Source organism: Lepisosteus oculatus, chromosome 6, assembly GCF_040954835.1.
Source record: "Lepisosteus oculatus isolate fLepOcu1 chromosome 6, fLepOcu1.hap2, whole genome shotgun sequence".
Lineage (NCBI taxonomy): Eukaryota > Metazoa > Chordata > Actinopteri > Semionotiformes > Lepisosteidae > Lepisosteus > Lepisosteus oculatus.
This window is the reverse complement of record NC_090701.1, coordinates 45,877,130-45,892,977: the sequence shown is the minus strand read 5'-3', so window position 1 is coordinate 45,892,977 and position 15,848 is coordinate 45,877,130. Positions and strand designations below refer to the sequence as shown.

General features: G+C 52.9%; 29 non-coding genes across 29 annotated transcripts; 12 read left to right on the top strand and 17 right to left on the bottom strand.

Moving 5' to 3' along the window:
* Positions 1-309: 309 nt before the first annotated feature.
* trnag-ccc (transfer RNA glycine (anticodon CCC)) lies at positions 310-380 on the bottom strand. Its single transcript has one exon. It is a non-coding gene; the product is annotated as a tRNA-Gly (tRNA).
* Positions 381-727: 347 nt separating this feature from the next.
* Positions 728-800, bottom strand: trnak-uuu (transfer RNA lysine (anticodon UUU)). Its single transcript has one exon. It is a non-coding gene; the product is annotated as a tRNA-Lys (tRNA).
* Positions 801-1,007: 207 nt separating this feature from the next.
* On the top strand, positions 1,008-1,095 carry trnay-gua (transfer RNA tyrosine (anticodon GUA)). Its single transcript is given in 2 exon segments — positions 1,008-1,044; positions 1,060-1,095. It is a non-coding gene; the product is annotated as a tRNA-Tyr (tRNA).
* Positions 1,096-1,583: 488 nt separating this feature from the next.
* On the bottom strand, positions 1,584-1,654 carry trnag-ccc (transfer RNA glycine (anticodon CCC)). The gene has a single exon. It is a non-coding gene; the product is annotated as a tRNA-Gly (tRNA).
* A 626-nt stretch (positions 1,655-2,280) lies between these two features.
* trnay-gua (transfer RNA tyrosine (anticodon GUA)) lies at positions 2,281-2,368 on the top strand. Its single transcript is given in 2 exon segments — positions 2,281-2,317; positions 2,333-2,368. It is a non-coding gene; the product is annotated as a tRNA-Tyr (tRNA).
* Positions 2,369-2,856: 488 nt separating this feature from the next.
* trnag-ccc (transfer RNA glycine (anticodon CCC)) lies at positions 2,857-2,927 on the bottom strand. The gene has a single exon. It is a non-coding gene; the product is annotated as a tRNA-Gly (tRNA).
* Positions 2,928-3,274: 347 nt separating this feature from the next.
* trnak-uuu (transfer RNA lysine (anticodon UUU)) lies at positions 3,275-3,347 on the bottom strand. Its single transcript has one exon. It is a non-coding gene; the product is annotated as a tRNA-Lys (tRNA).
* Positions 3,348-3,554: 207 nt separating this feature from the next.
* On the top strand, positions 3,555-3,642 carry trnay-gua (transfer RNA tyrosine (anticodon GUA)). Its single transcript is given in 2 exon segments — positions 3,555-3,591; positions 3,607-3,642. It is a non-coding gene; the product is annotated as a tRNA-Tyr (tRNA).
* Positions 3,643-4,130: 488 nt separating this feature from the next.
* Positions 4,131-4,201, bottom strand: trnag-ccc (transfer RNA glycine (anticodon CCC)). The gene has a single exon. It is a non-coding gene; the product is annotated as a tRNA-Gly (tRNA).
* A 626-nt stretch (positions 4,202-4,827) lies between these two features.
* Positions 4,828-4,915, top strand: trnay-gua (transfer RNA tyrosine (anticodon GUA)). Its single transcript is given in 2 exon segments — positions 4,828-4,864; positions 4,880-4,915. It is a non-coding gene; the product is annotated as a tRNA-Tyr (tRNA).
* A 488-nt stretch (positions 4,916-5,403) lies between these two features.
* On the bottom strand, positions 5,404-5,474 carry trnag-ccc (transfer RNA glycine (anticodon CCC)). Its single transcript has one exon. It is a non-coding gene; the product is annotated as a tRNA-Gly (tRNA).
* Positions 5,475-6,100: 626 nt separating this feature from the next.
* trnay-gua (transfer RNA tyrosine (anticodon GUA)) lies at positions 6,101-6,188 on the top strand. The gene is given in 2 exon segments: positions 6,101-6,137; positions 6,153-6,188. It is a non-coding gene; the product is annotated as a tRNA-Tyr (tRNA).
* Positions 6,189-6,676: 488 nt separating this feature from the next.
* trnag-ccc (transfer RNA glycine (anticodon CCC)) lies at positions 6,677-6,747 on the bottom strand. The gene has a single exon. It is a non-coding gene; the product is annotated as a tRNA-Gly (tRNA).
* A 347-nt stretch (positions 6,748-7,094) lies between these two features.
* Positions 7,095-7,167, bottom strand: trnak-uuu (transfer RNA lysine (anticodon UUU)). Its single transcript has one exon. It is a non-coding gene; the product is annotated as a tRNA-Lys (tRNA).
* A 207-nt stretch (positions 7,168-7,374) lies between these two features.
* Positions 7,375-7,462, top strand: trnay-gua (transfer RNA tyrosine (anticodon GUA)). Its single transcript is given in 2 exon segments — positions 7,375-7,411; positions 7,427-7,462. It is a non-coding gene; the product is annotated as a tRNA-Tyr (tRNA).
* Positions 7,463-7,950: 488 nt separating this feature from the next.
* On the bottom strand, positions 7,951-8,021 carry trnag-ccc (transfer RNA glycine (anticodon CCC)). Its single transcript has one exon. It is a non-coding gene; the product is annotated as a tRNA-Gly (tRNA).
* A 626-nt stretch (positions 8,022-8,647) lies between these two features.
* On the top strand, positions 8,648-8,735 carry trnay-gua (transfer RNA tyrosine (anticodon GUA)). Its single transcript is given in 2 exon segments — positions 8,648-8,684; positions 8,700-8,735. It is a non-coding gene; the product is annotated as a tRNA-Tyr (tRNA).
* Positions 8,736-9,223: 488 nt separating this feature from the next.
* trnag-ccc (transfer RNA glycine (anticodon CCC)) lies at positions 9,224-9,294 on the bottom strand. Its single transcript has one exon. It is a non-coding gene; the product is annotated as a tRNA-Gly (tRNA).
* Positions 9,295-9,641: 347 nt separating this feature from the next.
* On the bottom strand, positions 9,642-9,714 carry trnak-uuu (transfer RNA lysine (anticodon UUU)). The gene has a single exon. It is a non-coding gene; the product is annotated as a tRNA-Lys (tRNA).
* Positions 9,715-9,921: 207 nt separating this feature from the next.
* Positions 9,922-10,009, top strand: trnay-gua (transfer RNA tyrosine (anticodon GUA)). Its single transcript is given in 2 exon segments — positions 9,922-9,958; positions 9,974-10,009. It is a non-coding gene; the product is annotated as a tRNA-Tyr (tRNA).
* A 488-nt stretch (positions 10,010-10,497) lies between these two features.
* Positions 10,498-10,568, bottom strand: trnag-ccc (transfer RNA glycine (anticodon CCC)). The gene has a single exon. It is a non-coding gene; the product is annotated as a tRNA-Gly (tRNA).
* A 626-nt stretch (positions 10,569-11,194) lies between these two features.
* trnay-gua (transfer RNA tyrosine (anticodon GUA)) lies at positions 11,195-11,282 on the top strand. The gene is given in 2 exon segments: positions 11,195-11,231; positions 11,247-11,282. It is a non-coding gene; the product is annotated as a tRNA-Tyr (tRNA).
* A 486-nt stretch (positions 11,283-11,768) lies between these two features.
* Positions 11,769-11,839, bottom strand: trnag-ccc (transfer RNA glycine (anticodon CCC)). Its single transcript has one exon. It is a non-coding gene; the product is annotated as a tRNA-Gly (tRNA).
* Positions 11,840-12,465: 626 nt separating this feature from the next.
* trnay-gua (transfer RNA tyrosine (anticodon GUA)) lies at positions 12,466-12,553 on the top strand. The gene is given in 2 exon segments: positions 12,466-12,502; positions 12,518-12,553. It is a non-coding gene; the product is annotated as a tRNA-Tyr (tRNA).
* Positions 12,554-13,041: 488 nt separating this feature from the next.
* Positions 13,042-13,112, bottom strand: trnag-ccc (transfer RNA glycine (anticodon CCC)). The gene has a single exon. It is a non-coding gene; the product is annotated as a tRNA-Gly (tRNA).
* A 626-nt stretch (positions 13,113-13,738) lies between these two features.
* On the top strand, positions 13,739-13,826 carry trnay-gua (transfer RNA tyrosine (anticodon GUA)). Its single transcript is given in 2 exon segments — positions 13,739-13,775; positions 13,791-13,826. It is a non-coding gene; the product is annotated as a tRNA-Tyr (tRNA).
* Positions 13,827-14,314: 488 nt separating this feature from the next.
* On the bottom strand, positions 14,315-14,385 carry trnag-ccc (transfer RNA glycine (anticodon CCC)). Its single transcript has one exon. It is a non-coding gene; the product is annotated as a tRNA-Gly (tRNA).
* A 626-nt stretch (positions 14,386-15,011) lies between these two features.
* Positions 15,012-15,099, top strand: trnay-gua (transfer RNA tyrosine (anticodon GUA)). Its single transcript is given in 2 exon segments — positions 15,012-15,048; positions 15,064-15,099. It is a non-coding gene; the product is annotated as a tRNA-Tyr (tRNA).
* Positions 15,100-15,587: 488 nt separating this feature from the next.
* Positions 15,588-15,658, bottom strand: trnag-ccc (transfer RNA glycine (anticodon CCC)). The gene has a single exon. It is a non-coding gene; the product is annotated as a tRNA-Gly (tRNA).
* Positions 15,659-15,848: the final 190 nt, after the last annotated feature.

Here is a 15,848-nt window from a genome sequence, read left to right as displayed (position 1 = left end):
AAAACCTAGTCGCAAAGACAAGTGAGACTAAAGGAGGCGCTCGGTGGAGCCCATCGCCGGCACCCTTTCTGTAAGCCTCACCATTGCAGTAGACGTTTGAGTACAAAGCTGTTAAAAAGGAGGCAAGGTATAGCCCCAGAAAGCAAGCAGCACCTTCTGTATTGATGGTCATTCATCCAGTAACCACTTCCTCCTACTCAATATGTTGATGCTTTGATATGCAAACATTTCCCCAGCAGGGGCCACCAATCACCCAGAGCCACACCTCACCCATTAATCAGTGCCAGGCCCACAAGCTAGAGCCCAGGCTGCGCCAGCCGGGAATCGAACCCGGGTCGCAAGAATGGGAATCTTGCATGATACCACTACACCACTGGCGCCCACGGAGAGAGCTTGCTCACACCACAGTTTAAGCCTCTTATCCTCTCACAGGCCAAAGGGAGCAAAGCCCTTCTTTTTGCCCAGCCCACACACCCCACAATTACCTCTGCCCTGCCTAATTTGAAGCTTTGGGAATTTGCAACGAGAAGAGCCGACGGAAGAGGAAAAAAATGCCAAAGACGTACCACCATTGTTTCACTGTCGTCTTCCAGGCCCCTTTGACTCCGTCCAGGACAAACACCACACAAGGACCTCTGCGCTGCTAATGCGGAAGTCTGTGCCCTTGCAATGAGGAGGGCCGCAAACAAAAGCCCGGGGGGTGGGGCTTAGACCTGAGTCACCATAACACCCGAACAGGGACTTGAACCCTGGACCCTCAGATTAAAAGTCTGATGCTCTACCGACTGAGCTATCCGGGCTCTACGACAGAAGCAGGAGCAGCAGCAGGGACATACAGGATCCTCAAAGGCCACATGTTTGGTCCACTGAAGAGAGCAAGCCGAGGAAACGACAACGAGCCCAGGAATCTCTGTTAGATCCAACATGACACAGTGCTGTGCTTTCCAAAGAACAGGAACTCCACCCTGCCTCGGGCTGTGAACGTCAGAGAGAGGACACGCACGGCTCCCTCGATAGCTCAGTTGGTAGAGCGGAGGACTGTAGTGGAGAAGGCCGGACATCCTTAGGTCGCTGGTTCGAATCCGGCTCGAGGGACGCTACTGTTTTGGCCCTTGACAATGAAAAAAGAAGAAAATGAGCAAACCTCTCTCTCGCTTGGACCGTAAGGCGGTCAGACATTAGAGCGGAGTCGCCGTCTTTAGAATTCTGCATTCTACTGCTCGCGTCTGCTAAGCTTTCCTTTTGCAAAACACTGCGTCAGCGCTGGTGCGCTCAAAACCTAGTCGCAAAGACAAGTGAGACTAAAGGAGGCGCTCGGTGGAGCCCATCGCCGGCACCCTTTCTGTAAGCCTCACCATTGCAGTAGACGTTTGAGTACAAAGCTGTTAAAAAGGAGGCAAGGTATAGCCCCAGAAAGCAAGCAGCACCTTCTGTATTGATGGTCATTCATCCAGTAACCACTTCCTCCTACTCAATATGTTGATGCTTTGATATGCAAACATTTCCCCAGCAGGGGCCACCAATCACCCAGAGCCACACCTCACCCATTAATCAGTGCCAGGCCCACAAGCTAGAGCCCAGGCTGCGCCAGCTGGGAATCGAACCCGGGTCGCAAGAATGGGAATCTTGCATGATACCACTACACCACTGGCGCCCACGGAGAGAGCTTGCTCACACCACAGTTTAAGCCTCTTATCCTCTCACAGGCCAAAGGGAGCAAAGCCCTTCTTTTTGCCCAGCCCACACACCCCACAATTACCTCTGCCCTGCCTAATTTGAAGCTTTGGGAATTTGCAACGAGAAGAGCCGACGGAAGAGGAAAAAAATGCCAAAGACGTACCACCATTGTTTCACTGTCGTCTTCCAGGCCCCTTTGACTCCGTCCAGGACAAACACCACACAAGGACCTCTGCGCTGCTAATGCGGAAGTCTGTGCCCTTGCAATGAGGAGGGCCGCAAACAAAAGCCCGGGGGGTGGGGCTTAGACCTGAGTCACCATAACACCCGAACAGGGACTTGAACCCTGGACCCTCAGATTAAAATCTGATGCTCTACCGACTGAGCTATCCGGGCTCTACGACAGAAGCAGGAGCAGCAGCAGGGACATACAGGATCCTCAAAGGCCACATGTTTGGTCCACTGAAGAGAGCAAGCCGAGGAAACGACAACGAGCCCAGGAATCTCTGTTAGATCCAACATGACACAGTGCTGTGCTTTCCAAAGAACAGGAACTCCACCCTGCCTCGGGCTGTGAACGTCAGAGAGAGGACACGCACGGCTCCCTCGATAGCTCAGTTGGTAGAGCGGAGGACTGTAGTGGAGAAGGCCGGACATCCTTAGGTCGCTGGTTCGAATCCGGCTCGAGGGACGCTACTGTTTTGGCCCTTGACAATGAAAAAAGAAGAAAATGAGCAAACCTCTCTCTCGCTTGGACCGTAAGGCGGTCAGACATTAGAGCGGAGTCGCCGTCTTTAGAATTCTGCATTCTACTGCTCGCGTCTGCTAAGCTTTCCTTTTGCAAAACACTGCGTCAGCGCTGGTGCGCTCAAAACCTAGTCGCAAAGACAAGTGAGACTAAAGGAGGCGCTCGGTGGAGCCCATCGCCGGCACCCTTTCTGTAAGCCTCACCATTGCAGTAGACGTTTGAGTACAAAGCTGTTAAAAAGGAGGCAAGGTATAGCCCCAGAAAGCAAGCAGCACCTTCTGTATTGATGGTCATTCATCCAGTAACCACTTCCTCCTACTCAATATGTTGATGCTTTGATATGCAAACATTTCCCCAGCAGGGGCCACCAATCACCCAGAGCCACACCTCACCCATTAATCAGTGCCAGGCCCACAAGCTAGAGCCCAGGCTGCGCCAGCCGGGAATCGAACCCGGGTCGCAAGAATGGGAATCTTGCATGATACCACTACACCACTGGCGCCCACGGAGAGAGCTTGCTCACACCACAGTTTAAGCCTCTTATCCTCTCACAGGCCAAAGGGAGCAAAGCCCTTCTTTTTGCCCAGCCCACACACCCCACAATTACCTCTGCCCTGCCTAATTTGAAGCTTTGGGAATTTGCAACGAGAAGAGCCGACGGAAGAGGAAAAAAATGCCAAAGACGTACCACCATTGTTTCACTGTCGTCTTCCAGGCCCCTTTGACTCCGTCCAGGACAAACACCACACAAGGACCTCTGCGCTGCTAATGCGGAAGTCTGTGCCCTTGCAATGAGGAGGGCCGCAAACAAAAGCCCGGGGGGTGGGGCTTAGACCTGAGTCACCATAACACCCGAACAGGGACTTGAACCCTGGACCCTCAGATTAAAAGTCTGATGCTCTACCGACTGAGCTATCCGGGCTCTACGACAGAAGCAGGAGCAGCAGCAGGGACATACAGGATCCTCAAAGGCCACATGTTTGGTCCACAGAAGAGAGCAAGCCGAGGAAACGACAACGAGCCCAGGAATCTCTGTTAGATCCAACATGACACAGTGCTGTGCTTTCCAAAGAACAGGAACTCCACCCTGCCTCGGGCTGTGAACGTCAGAGAGAGGACACACACGGCTCCCTCGATAGCTCAGTTGGTAGAGCGGAGGACTGTAGTGGAGAAGGCCGGACATCCTTAGGTCGCTGGTTCGAATCCGGCTCGAGGGACGCTACTGTTTTGGCCCTTGACAATCAAAAAAGAAAAAAATGAGCAAACCTCTCTCTCGCTTGGACCGTAAGGCGGTCAGACATTAGAGCGGAGTCGCCGTCTTTAGAATTCTGCATTCTACTGCTCGCGTCTGCTAAGCTTTCCTTTTGCAAAACACTGCGTCAGCGCTGGTGCGCTCAAAACCTAGTCGCAAAGACAAGTGAGACTAAAGGAGGCGCTCGGTGGAGCCCATCGCCAGCACCCTTTCTGTAAGCCTCACCATTGCAGTAGACGTTTGAGTACAAAGCTGTTAAAAAGGAGGCAAGGTATAGCCCCAGAAAGCAAGCAGCACCTTCTGTATTGATGGTCATTCATCCAGTAACCACTTCCTCCTACTCAATATGTTGATGCTTTGATATGCAAACATTTCCCCAGCAGGGGCCACCAATCACCCAGAGCCACACCTCACCCATTAACCAGTGCCAGGCCCACAAGCTAGAGCCCAGGCTGCGCCAGCCGGGAATCGAACCCGGGTCGCAAGAATGGGAATCTTGCATGATACCACTACACCACTGGCGCCCACGGAGAGAGCTTGCTCACACCACAGTTTAAGCCTCTTATCCTCTCACAGGCCAAAGGGAGCAAAGCCCTTCTTTTTGCCCAGCCCACACACCCCACAATTACCTCTGCCCTGCCTAATTTGAAGCTTTGGGAATTTGCAACGAGAAGAGCCGACGGAAGAGGAAAAAAATGCCAAAGACGTACCACCATTGTTTCACTGTCGTCTTCCAGGCCCCTTTGACTCCGTCCAGGACAAACACCACACAAGGACCTCTGCGCTGCTAATGCGGAAGTCTGTGCCCTTGCAATGAGGAGGGCCGCAAACAAAAGCCCGGGGGGTGGGGCTTAGACCTGAGTCACCATAACACCCGAACAGGGACTTGAACCCTGGACCCTCAGATTAAAATCTGATGCTCTACCGACTGAGCTATCCGGGCTCTACGACAGAAGCAGGAGCAGCAGCAGGGACATACAGGATCCTCAAAGGCCACATGTTTGGTCCACTGAAGAGAGCAAGCCGAGGAAACGACAACGAGCCCAGGAATCTCTGTTAGATCCAACATGACACAGTGCTGTGCTTTCCAAAGAACAGGAACTCCACCCTGCCTCGGGCTGTGAACGTCAGAGAGAGGACACGCACGGCTCCCTCGATAGCTCAGTTGGTAGAGCGGAGGACTGTAGTGGAGAAGGCCGGACATCCTTAGGTCGCTGGTTCGAATCCGGCTCGAGGGACGCTACTGTTTTGGCCCTTGACAATGAAAAAAGAAGAAAATGAGCAAACCTCTCTCTCGTTTGGACCGTAAGGCGGTCAGACATTAGAGCGGAGTCGCCGTCTTTAGAATTCTGCATTCTACTGCTCGCGTCTGCTAAGCTTTCCTTTTGCAAAACACTGCGTCAGCGCTGGTGCGCTCAAAACCTAGTCGCAAAGACAAGTGAGACTAAAGGAGGCGCTCGGTGGAGCCCATCGCCGGCACCCTTTCTGTAAGCCTCACCATTGCAGTAGACGTTTGAGTACAAAGCTGTTAAAAAGGAGGCAAGGTATAGCCCCAGAAAGCAAGCAGCACCTTCTGTATTGATGGTCATTCATCCAGTAACCACTTCCTCCTACTCAATATGTTGATGCTTTGATATGCAAACATTTCCCCAGCAGGGGCCACCAATCACCCAGAGCCACACCTCACCCATTAATCAGTGCCAGGCCCACAAGCTAGAGCCCAGGCTGCGCCAGCCGGGAATCGAACCCGGGTCGCAAGAATGGGAATCTTGCATGATACCACTACACCACTGGCACCCACGGAGAGAGCTTGCTCACACCACAGTTTAAGCCTCTTATCCTCTCACAGGCCAAAGGGAGCAAAGCCCTTCTTTTTGCCCAGCCCACACACCCCACAATTACCTCTGCCCTGCCTAATTTGAAGCTTTGGGAATTTGCAACGAGAAGAGCCGACGGAAGAGGAAAAAAATGCCAAAGACGTACCACCATTGTTTCACTGTCGTCTTCCAGGCCCCTTTGACTCCGTCCAGGACAAACACCACACAAGGACCTCTGCGCTGCTAATGCGGAAGTCTGTGCCCTTGCAATGAGGAGGGCCGCAAACAAAAGCCCGGGGGGTGGGGCTTAGACCTGAGTCACCATAACACCCGAACAGGGACTTGAACCCTGGACCCTCAGATTAAAATCTGATGCTCTACCGACTGAGCTATCCGGGCTCTACGACAGAAGCAGGAGCAGCAGCAGGGACATACAGGATCCTCAAAGGCCACATGTTTGGTCCACAGAAGAGAGCAAGCCGAGGAAACGACAACGAGCCCAGGAATCTCTGTTAGATCCAACATGACACAGTGCTGTGCTTTCCAAAGAACAGGAACTCCACCCTGCCTCGGGCTGTGAACGTCAGAGAGAGGACACGCACGGCTCCCTCGATAGCTCAGTTGGTAGAGCGGAGGACTGTAGTGGAGAAGGCCGGACATCCTTAGGTCGCTGGTTCGAATCCGGCTCGAGGGACGCTACTGTTTTGGCCCTTGACAATGAAAAAAGAAGAAAATGAGCAAACCTCTCTCTCGCTTGGACCGTAAGGCGGTCAGACATTAGAGCGGAGTCGCCGTCTTTAGAATTCTGCATTCTACTGCTCGCGTCTGCTAAGCTTTCCTTTTGCAAAACACTGTGTCAGCGCTGGTGCGCTCAAAACCTAGTCGCAAAGACAAGTGAGACTAAAGGAGGCGCTCGGTGGAGCCCATCGCCGGCACCCTTTCTGTAAGCCTCACCATTGCAGTAGACGTTTGAGTACAAAGCTGTTAAAAAGGAGGCAAGGTATAGCCCCAGAAAGCAAGCAGCACCTTCTGTATTGATGGTCATTCATCCAGTAACCACTTCCTCCTACTCAATATTTTGATGCTTTGATATGCAAACATTTCCCCAGCAGGGGCCACCAATCACCCAGAGCCACACCTCACCCATTAATCAGTGCCAGGCCCACAAGCTAGAGCCCAGGCTGCGCCAGCCGGGAATCGAACCCAGGTCGCAAGAATGGGAATCTTGCATGATACCACTACACCACTGGCGCCCACGGAGAGAGCTTGCTCACACCACAGTTTAAGCCTCTTATCCTCTCACAGGCCAAAGGGAGCAAAGCCCTTCTTTTTGCCCAGCCCACACACCCCACAATTACCTCTGCCCTGCCTAATTTGAAGCTTTGGGAATTTGCAACGAGAAGAGCCGACGGAAGAGGAAAAAAATGCCAAAGACGTACCACCATTGTTTCACTGTCGTCTTCCAGGCCCCTTTGACTCCGTCCAGGACAAACACCACACAAGGACCTCTGCGCTGCTAATGCGGAAGTCTGTGCCCTTGTAATGAGGAGGGCCGCAAACAAAAGCCCAGGGGGTGGGGCTTAGACCTGAGTCACCATAACACCCGAACAGGGACTTGAACCCTGGACCCTCAGATTAAAAGTCTGATGCTCTACCGACTGAGCTATCCGGGCTCTACGACAGAAGCAGGAGCAGCAGCAGGGACATACAGGATCCTCAAAGGCCACATGTTTGGTCCACTGAAGAGAGCAAGCCGAGGAAACGACAACGAGCCCAGGAATCTCTGTTAGATCCAACATGACACAGTGCTGTGCTTTCCAAAGAACAGGAACTCCACCCTGCCTCGGGCTGTGAACGTCAGAGAGAGGACACGCACGGCTCCCTCGATAGCTCAGTTGGTAGAGCGGAGGACTGTAGTGGAGAAGGCCGGACATCCTTAGGTCGCTGGTTCGAATCCGGCTCGAGGGACGCTACTGTTTTGGCCCTTGACAATCAAAAAAGAAGAAAATGAGCAAACCTCTCTCTCGCTTGGACCGTAAGGCGGTCAGACATTAGAGCGGAGTCGCCGTCTTTAGAATTCTGCATTCTACTGCTCGCGTCTGCTAAGCTTTCCTTTTGCAAAACACTGCGTCAGCGCTGGTGCGCTCAAAACCTAGTCGCAAAGACAAGTGAGACTAAAGGAGGCGCTCGGTGGAGCCCATCGCCGGCACCCTTTCTGTAAGCCTCACCATTGCAGTAGACGTTTGAGTACAAAGCTGTTAAAAAGGAGGCAAGGTATAGCCCCAGAAAGCAAGCAGCACCTTCTGTATTGATGGTCATTCATCCAGTAACCACTTCCTCCTACTCAATATGTTGATGCTTTGATATGCAAACATTTCCCCAGCAGGGGCCACCAATCACCCAGAGCCACACCTCACCCATTAATCAGTGCCAGGCCCACAAGCTAGAGCCCAGGCTGCGCCAGCCGGGAATCGAACCCGGGTCGCAAGAATGGGAATCTTGCATGATACCACTACACCACTGGCGCCCACGGAGAGAGCTTGCTCACACCACAGTTTAAGCCTCTTATCCTCTCACAGGCCAAAGGGAGCAAAGCCCTTCTTTTTGCCCAGCCCACACACCCCACAATTACCTCTGCCCTGCCTAATTTGAAGCTTTGGGAATTTGCAACGAGAAGAGCCGACGGAAGAGGAAAAAAATGCCAAAGACGTACCACCATTGTTTCACTGTCGTCTTCCAGGCCCCTTTGACTCCGTCCAGGACAAACACCACACAAGGACCTCTGCGCTGCTAATGCGGAAGTCTGTGCCCTTGCAATGAGGAGGGCCGCAAACAAAAGCCCGGGGGGTGGGGCTTAGACCTGAGTCACCATAACACCCGAACAGGGACTTGAACCCTGGACCCTCAGATTAAAATCTGATGCTCTACCGACTGAGCTATCCGGGCTCTACGACAGAAGCAGGAGCAGCAGCAGGGACATACAGGATCCTCAAAGGCCACATGTTTGGTCCACTGAAGAGAGCAAGCCGAGGAAACGACAACGAGCCCAGGAATCTCTGTTAGATCCAACATGACACAGTGCTGTGCTTTCCAAAGAACAGGAACTCCACCCTGCCTCGGGCTGTGAACGTCAGAGAGAGGACACGCACGGCTCCCTCGATAGCTCAGTTGGTAGAGCGGAGGACTGTAGTGGAGAAGGCCGGACATCCTTAGGTCGCTGGTTCGAATCCGGCTCGAGGGACGCTACTGTTTTGGCCCTTGACAATGAAAAAAGAAGAAAATGAGCAAACCTCTCTCTCGTTTGGACCGTAAGGCGGTCAGACATTAGAGCGGAGTCGCCGTCTTTAGAATTCTGCATTCTACTGCTCGCGTCTGCTAAGCTTTCCTTTTGCAAAACACTGCGTCAGCGCTGGTGCGCTCAAAACCTAGTCGCAAAGACAAGTGAGACTAAAGGAGGCGCTCGGTGGAGCCCATCGCCGGCACCCTTTCTGTAAGCCTCACCATTGCAGTAGACGTTTGAGTACAAAGCTGTTAAAAAGGAGGCAAGGTATAGCCCCAGAAAGCAAGCAGCACCTTCTGTATTGATGGTCATTCATCCAGTAACCACTTCCTCCTACTCAATATGTTGATGCTTTGATATGCAAACATTTCCCCAGCAGGGGCCACCAATCACCCAGAGCCACACCTCACCCATTAATCAGTGCCAGGCCCACAAGCTAGAGCCCAGGCTGCGCCAGCCGGGAATCGAACCCGGGTCGCAAGAATGGGAATCTTGCATGATACCACTACACCACTGGCGCCCACGGAGAGAGCTTGCTCACACCACAGTTTAAGCCTCTTATCCTCTCACAGGCCAAAGGGAGCAAAGCCCTTCTTTTTGCCCAGCCCACACACCCCACAATTACCTCTGCCCTGCCTAATTTGAAGCTTTGGGAATTTGCAACGAGAAGAGCCGACGGAAGAGGAAAAAAATGCCAAAGACGTACCACCATTGTTTCACTGTCGTCTTCCAGGCCCCTTTGACTCCGTCCAGGACAAACACCACACAAGGACCTCTGCGCTGCTAATGCGGAAGTCTGTGCCCTTGCAATGAGGAGGGCCGCAAACAAAAGCCCGGGGGGTGGGGCTTAGACCTGAGTCACCATAACACCCGAACAGGGACTTGAACCCTGGACCCTCAGATTAAAAGTCTGATGCTCTACCGACTGAGCTATCCGGGCTCTACGACAGAAGCAGGAGCAGCAGCAGGGACATACAGGATCCTCAAAGGCCACATGTTTGGTCCACAGAAGAGAGCAAGCCGAGGAAACGACAACGAGCCCAGGAATCTCTGTTAGATCCAACATGACACAGTGCTGTGCTTTCCAAAGAACAGGAACTCCACCCTGCCTCGGGCTGTGAACGTCAGAGAGAGGACACGCACGGCTCCCTCGATAGCTCAGTTGGTAGAGCGGAGGACTGTAGTGGAGAAGGCCGGACATCCTTAGGTCGCTGGTTCGAATCCGGCTCGAGGGACGCTACTGTTTTGGCCCTTGACAATCAAAAAAGAAAAAAATGAGCAAACCTCTCTCTCGCTTGGACCGTAAGGCGGTCAGACATTAGAGCGGAGTCGCCGTCTTTAGAATTCTGCATTCTACTGCTCGCGTCTGCTAAGCTTTCCTTTTGCAAAACACTGCGTCAGCGCTGGTGCGCTCAAAACCTAGTCGCAAAGACAAGTGAGACTAAAGGAGGCGCTCGGTGGAGCCCATCGCCAGCACCCTTTCTGTAAGCCTCACCATTGCAGTAGACGTTTGAGTACAAAGCTGTTAAAAAGGAGGCAAGGTATAGCCCCAGAAAGCAAGCAGCACCTTCTGTATTGATGGTCATTCATCCAGTAACCACTTCCTCCTACTCAATATGTTGATGCTTTGATATGCAAACATTTCCCCAGCAGGGGCCACCAATCACCCAGAGCCACACCTCACCCATTAATCAGTGCCAGGCCCACAAGCTAGAGCCCAGGCTGCGCCAGCCGGGAATCGAACCCGGGTCGCAAGAATGGGAATCTTGCATGATACCACTACACCACTGGCGCCCACAGAGAGAGCTTGCTCACACCACAGTTTAAGCCTCTTATCCTCTCACAGGCCAAAGGGAGCAAAGCCCTTCTTTTTGCCCAGCCCACACACCCCACAATTACCTCTGCCCTGCCTAATTTGAAGCTTTGGGAATTTGCAACGAGAAGAGCCGACGGAAGAGGAAAAAAATGCCAAAGACGTACCACCATTGTTTCACTGTCGTCTTCCAGGCCCCTTTGACTCCGTCCAGGACAAACACCACACAAGGACCTCTGCGCTGCTAATGCGGAATTCTGTGCCCTTGCAATGAGGAGGGCCGCAAACAAAAGCCCGGGGGGTGGGGCTTAGACCTGAGTCACCATAACACCCGAACAGGGACTTGAACCCTGGACCCTCAGATTAAAATCTGATGCTCTACCGACTGAGCTATCCGGGCTCTACGACAGAAGCAGGAGCAGCAGCAGGGACATACAGGATCCTCAAAGGCCACATGTTTGGTCCACTGAAGAGAGCAAGCCGAGGAAACGACAACGAGCCCAGGAATCTCTGTTAGATCCAACATGACACAGTGCTGTGCTTTCCAAAGAACAGGAACTCCACCCTGCCTCGGGCTGTGAACGTCAGAGAGAGGACACGCACGGCTCCCTCGATAGCTCAGTTGGTAGAGCGGAGGACTGTAGTGGAGAAGGCCGGACATCCTTAGGTCGCTGGTTCGAATCCGGCTCGAGGGACGCTACTGTTTTGGCCCTTGACAATGAAAAAAGAAGAAAATGAGCAAACCTCTCTCTCGTTTGGACCGTAAGGCGGTCAGACATTAGAGCGGAGTCGCCGTCTTTAGAATTCTGCATTCTACTGCTCGCGTCTGCTAAGCTTTCCTTTTGCAAAACACTGCGTCAGCGCTGGTGCGCTCAAAACCTAGTCGCAAAGACAAGTGAGACTAAAGGAGGCGCTCGGTGGAGCCCATCGCCGGCACCCTTTCTGTAAGCCTCACCATTGCAGTAGACGTTTGAGTACAAAGCTGTTAAAAAGGAGGCAAGGTATAGCCCCAGAAAGCAAGCAGCACCTTCTGTATTGATGGTCATTCATCCAGTAACCACTTCCTCCTACTCAATGTTGATGCTTTGATATGCAAACATTTCCCCAGCAGGGGCCACCAATCACCCAGAGCCACACCTCACCCATTAATCAGTGCCAGGCCCACAAGCTAGAGCCCAGGCTGCGCCAGCCGGGAATCGAACCCGGGTCGCAAGAATGGGAATTTTGCATGATACCACTACACCACTGGCACCCACGGAGAGAGCTTGCTCACACCACAGTTTAAGCCTCTTATCCTCTCACAGGCCAAAGGGAGCAAAGCCCTTCTTTTTGCCCAGCCCACACACCCCACAATTACCTCTGCCGTGCCTAATTTGAAGCTTTGGGAATTTGCAACGAGAAGAGCCGACGGAAGAGGAAAAAAATGCCAAAGACGTACCACCATTGTTTCACTGTCGTCTTCCAGGCCCCTTTGACTCCGTCCAGGACAAACACCACACAAGGACCTCTGCGCTGCTAATGCGGAAGTCTGTGCCCTTGCAATGAGGAGGGCCGCAAACAAAAGCCCGGGGGGTGGGGCTTAGACCTGAGTCACCATAACACCCGAACAGGGACTTGAACCCTGGACCCTCAGATTAAAATCTGATGCTCTACCGACTGAGCTATCCGGGCTCTACGACAGAAGCAGGAGCAGCAGCAGGGACATACAGGATCCTCAAAGGCCACATGTTTGGTCCACAGAAGAGAGCAAGCCGAGGAAACGACAACGAGCCCAGGAATCTCTGTTAGATCCAACATGACACAGTGCTGTGCTTTCCAAAGAACAGGAACTCCACCCTGCCTCGGGCTGTGAACGTCAGAGAGAGGACACGCACGGCTCCCTCGATAGCTCAGTTGGTAGAGCGGAGGACTGTAGTGGAGAAGGCCGGACATCCTTAGGTCGCTGGTTCGAATCCGGCTCGAGGGACGCTACTGTTTTGGCCCTTGACAATGAAAAAAGAAGAAAATGAGCAAACCTCTCTCTCGCTTGGACCGTAAGGCGGTCAGACATTAGAGCGGAGTCGCCGTCTTTAGAATTCTGCATTCTACTGCTCGCGTCTGCTAAGCTTTCCTTTTGCAAAACACTGCGTCAGCGCTGGTGCGCTCAAAACCTAGTCGCAAAGACAAGTGAGACTAAAGGAGGCGCTCGGTGGAGCCCATCGCCGGCACCCTTTCTGTAAGCCTCACCATTGCAGTAGACGTTTGAGTACAAAGCTGTTAAAAAGGAGGCAAGGTATAGCCCCAGAAAGCAAGCAGCACCTTCTGTATTGATGGTCATTCATCCAGTAACCACTTCCTCCTACTCAATATGTTGATGCTTTGATATGCAAACATTTCCCCAGCAGGGGCCACCAATCACCCAGAGCCACACCTCACCCATTAATCAGTGCCAGGCCCACAAGCTAGAGGCCAGGCTGCGCCAGCCGGGAATCGAACCCGGGTCGCAAGAATGGGAATCTTGCATGATACCACTACACCACTGGCGCCCACGGAGAGAGCTTGCTCACACCACAGTTTAAGCCTCTTATCCTCTCACAGGCCAAAGGGAGCAAAGCCCTTCTTTTTGCCCAGCCCACACACCCCACAATTACCTCTGCCCTGCCTAATTTGAAGCTTTGGGAATTTGCAACGAGAAGAGCCGACGGAAGAGGAAAAAAATGCCAAAGACGTACCACCATTGTTTCACTGTCGTCTTCCAGGCCCCTTTGACTCCGTCCAGGACAAACACCACACAAGGACCTCTGCGCTGCTAATGCGGAAGTCTGTGCCCTTGCAATGAGGAGGGCCGCAAACAAAAGCCCGGGGGGTGGGGCTTAGACCTGAGTCACCATAACACCCGAACAGGGACTTGAACCCTGGACCCTCAGATTAAAATCTGATGCTCTACCGACTGAGCTATCCGGGCTCTACGACAGAAGCAGGAGCAGCAGCAGGGACATACAGGATCCTCAAAGGCCACATGTTTGGTCCACAGAAGAGAGCAAGCCGAGGAAACGACAACGAGCCCAGGAATCTCTGTTAGATCCAACATGACACAGTGCTGTGCTTTCCAAAGAACAGGAACTCCACCCTGCCTCGGGCTGTGAACGTCAGAGAGAGGACACGCACGGCTCCCTCGATAGCTCAGTTGGTAGAGCGGAGGACTGTAGTGGAGAAGGCCGGACATCCTTAGGTCGCTGGTTCGAATCCGGCTCGAGGGACGCTACTGTTTTGGCCCTTGACAATGAAAAAAGAAGAAAATGAGCAAACCTCTCTCTCGCTTGGACCGTAAGGCGGTCAGACATTAGAGCGGAGTCGCCGTCTTTAGAATTCTGCATTCTACTGCTCGCGTCTGCTAAGCTTTCCTTTTGCAAAACACTGCGTCAGCGCTGGTGCACTCAAAACCTAGTCGCAAAGACAAGTGAGACTAAAGGAGGCGCTCGGTGGAGCCCATCGCCGGCACCCTTTCTGTAAGCCTCACCATTGCAGTACACGTTTGAGTTCAAAGCTGTTAAAAAGGAGGCAAGGTATAGCCCCAGAAAGCAAGCAGCACCTTCTGTATTGATGGTCATTCATCCAGTAACCACTTCCTCCTACTCAATATGTTGATGCTTTGATATGCAAACATTTCCCCAGCAGGGGCCACCAATCACCCAGAGCCACACCTCACCCATTAATCAGTGCCAGGCCCACAAGCTAGAGCCCAGGCTGCGCCAGCCGGGAATCGAACCCGGGTCGCAAGAATGGGAATTTTGCATGATACCACTACACCACTGGCACCCACGGAGAGAGCTTGCTCACACCACAGTTTAAGCCTCTTATCCTCTCACAGGCCAAAGGGAGCAAAGCCCTTCTTTTTGCCCAGCCCACACACCCCACAATTACCTCTGCCCTGCCTAATTTGAAGCTTTGGGAATTTGCAACGAGAAGAGCCGACGGAAGAGGAAAAAAATGCCAAAGACGTACCACCATTGTTTCACTGTCGTCTTCCAGGCCCCTTTGACTCCGTCCAGGACAAACACCACACAAGGACCTCTGCGCTGCTAATGCGGAAGTCTGTGCCCTTGCAATGAGGAGGGCCGCAAACAAAAGCCCGGGGGGTGGGGCTTAGACCTGAGTCACCATAACACCCGAACAGGGACTTGAACCCTGGACCCTCAGATTAAAATCTGATGCTCTACCGACTGAGCTATCCGGGCTCTACGACAGAAGCAGGAGCAGCAGCAGGGACATACAGGATCCTCAAAGGCCACATGTTTGGTCCACAGAAGAGAGCAAGCCGAGGAAACGACAACGAGCCCAGGAATCTCTGTTAGATCCAACATGACACAGTGCTGTGCTTTCCAAAGAACAGGAACTCCACCCTGCCTCGGGCTGTGAACGTCAGAGAGAGGACACGCACGGCTCCCTCGATAGCTCAGTTGGTAGAGCGGAGGACTGTAGTGGAGAAGGCCGGACATCCTTAGGTCGCTGGTTCGAATCCGGCTCGAGGGACGCTACTGTTTTGGCCCTTGACAATGAAAAAAGAAGAAAATGAGCAAACCTCTCTCTCGCTTGGACCGTAAGGCGGTCAGACATTAGAGCGGAGTCGCCGTCTTTAGAATTCTGCATTCTACTGCTCGCGTCTGCTAAGCTTTCCTTTTGCAAAACACTGCGTCAGCGCTGGTGCGCTCAAAACCTAGTCGCAAAGACAAGTGAGACTAAAGGAGGCGCTCGGTGGAGCCCATCGCCGGCACCCTTTCTGTAAGCCTCACCATTGCAGTAGACGTTTGAGTACAAAGCTGTTAAAAAGGAGGCAAGGTATAGCCCCAGAAAGCAAGCAGCACCTTCTGTATTGATGGTCATTCATCCAGTAACCACTTCCTCCTACTCAATATGTTGATGCTTTGATATGCAAACATTTCCCCAGCAGGGGCCACCAATCACCCAGAGCCACACCTCACCCATTAATCAGTGCCAGGCCCACAAGCTAGAGGCCAGGCTGCGCCAGCCGGGAATCGAACCCGGGTCGCAAGAATGGGAATCTTGCATGATACCACTACACCACTGGCGCCCACGGAGAGAGCTTGCTCACACCACAGTTTAAGCCTCTTATCCTCTCACAGGCCAAAGGGAGCAAAGCCCTTCTTTTTGCCCAGCCCACACACCCCACAATTACCTCTGCCCTGCCTAATTTGAAGCTTTGGGAATTTGCAACGAGAAGAGCCGACGGAAGAGGAAAAAAATGCCAAAGACGTACCACC